Source organism: Asparagus officinalis, chromosome 3 (assembly GCF_001876935.1).
Source record: "Asparagus officinalis chromosome 3, Aspof.V1, whole genome shotgun sequence".
Taxonomy (NCBI): Eukaryota; Viridiplantae; Streptophyta; class Magnoliopsida; order Asparagales; family Asparagaceae; genus Asparagus; species Asparagus officinalis.
Window position 1 is genome coordinate 29,840,083 of NC_033796.1, and position 2,304 is coordinate 29,842,386.

Here is a 2,304-nt window from a genome sequence, read left to right on the forward strand (position 1 = left end):
CCCACTTGATATTCAAAGTTGTTTCGGGTTAATGCAAATTTTCTTCCCAGGATACAACAGAAAATAAAAATTCCAGTAAGATTCAAAGTTGTTTCGGGTTAATGCAAATTTTCTTCCCAGGATACAACAGAAAATAAAAATTCCAGTAAGGAAATCTGGAATTTTCCTTAATTCGTTGTGAAACAAGTTTGTAATATTATAGATGTTTTTTGATTAAAAAAAGATTCAGAAAAGAATTGTTTTTAGATATCTGAAATTAAACATAAACTATTTATAGGTTTGAAAATGTGCTTCCAACAGTCATAACTTTTCAAAACACCCTTTGGAGCAAACAACCACTTTTCAACAGGCACTTGTCTTTTCATAATTTTAAAATTCAAAATAACATTAAAAAAATATTAAATATATAATTATATATATATATATAAAAATAGAACATTTAAGCGGCAGCGAAAAAAGTGCTAAGTGCGTCTAATAATCACGTCAAAATTGCGCATTATTCGTGCTACCCGCATGCGGGTTTAGAAGCCTACACTTTGATCCACTATTCAAAGCCCAATAAGCATTCAATGCTTTTAAACCTCTAAAAGAATGTTCAAAATTCCAATTATGTGGGACTATCTTGTTTTTTTTTTGCAAACAAATACTAACAGATGAAGCTTCAGACAAACATCTTGAGAGAACTCTATTGAGGCAATAAGTCTCTAGACTTTATTACGAGCATGTGGTTTCATATATCACAGTGTCACACTAAACTACTACTTTAGTTTTCATTGTTGATGGGACAATATCCTGAGAAGTTCTCTCTTCCAGGGCTTTTGGTCCCTTTGTACATGCAGTTTTTTTTGGAGGTAAAAATAGGGCAAGTTGCCCTATCAGTATCTATATTAAAACGGTAAGTTGCAAAAATACACAAAAGCGGGTATCTATATGTGATTTGTACAGGATCCCGGAACTGCTAGGGAAGACTGTCGAAATCGCTCATAGATGCCCCTGAATATTTACATAGGTGATTTGAAAGTAGTAGCGGTCCAGAATTTGATAACATTACAAAAACTAGTCCAAAAAACCGAGAGAGCATGGGTCTGTTGTCGATAATTGAAAATGGGGTTAGAGTTCTCCATTGCTGTCTGTGCTGGAAGAGATTAGATCCGAGAAGCCTCTCTCCCGAATAAGGTTTTTCAACTTGATGGTCTTCTTGGATATGGAGCACCTGTCCAAAAAATTAAATGGTGAGTTGTCTTGGAGATGATTTGTAGAGTTGTACATGCAGTTTCTAAGCCATGACATATGCTACTTGCATCGTTTGATGTTCATTTTTTAATATGCATCTGTAGCTCTTTAAACAACTAGTCAAAATTTCCTCCGAGCAGTATCCATAAAGTTGTGTTTGGTTTGGGGTAAAATGAAGGGGTGGGGAAAATGAAAGAGAAAGGAAAAATAAAGGAAAAGGAAAAGAAATGGAAATAGAAAAGTTTTTGCTGTTTCGCTAGCAATAATATGGTAAAAGAAATTTTGAATATTAGTTCAATAAAAAGGAGGTATAATTTATATTTTGTACCAATATATATTAATAAATTCTCTTAGATTTCTTCTTATGTTTTGAAAAAATTGCTTGTATGCGGATAGGATGTAGATCAGGTGCAGATGTTGTTAGTCTTTTGTGGACAAAGATCATAATATCATCATATAGAGAGTCTTTCTAATATTATAAATAAAGATTCAATGAAAATTAGTCCTTGACATCATTGAGGTTGCTATAAAGTCCATAATTTTTTAAGTTGTTTCTAGTTGGTCCCTCCAATAAAGAGTAGGGATATCAATTATAGAGAGTGTTTTTTATCGACTTATAAGAATTGAGTATCTAATAGAAATTTTAATGATTTGAGGGAAATGACTTAAAAATCAGTGGACCTAGTAGCAATTTTTCAGTTGATTTGAGATTTTAATTTAAAATATGAAAGATTTAAGTGACCAATGTAGAAAAAGCTATTTTTTAAATATCTTTGTGTAACCTGCAGTTTGGCCCATCCAGCAGTAATATGGGGCCCACATGGGAATAAGTTGCGAAGGATAACTCGCGCCCGGTTGCTATCGAGGGCGTCGGTCGGCCGACTCGGCCCCGATATTTTTTTCTTCAGTTTTCTGAAAAGTTGTGGGAGGAAAAACAGAAATGAAAATTTCCAAATCTATTTTTTAATAAGTAATTTGCTTTTTATTTTCTTTTTTGCTTTTCTCTCTGACCAAAACAGTATAAATTAAAATTTCCCAAGTACTTTCCTTCTTTTGCACCATTTTTAGCCA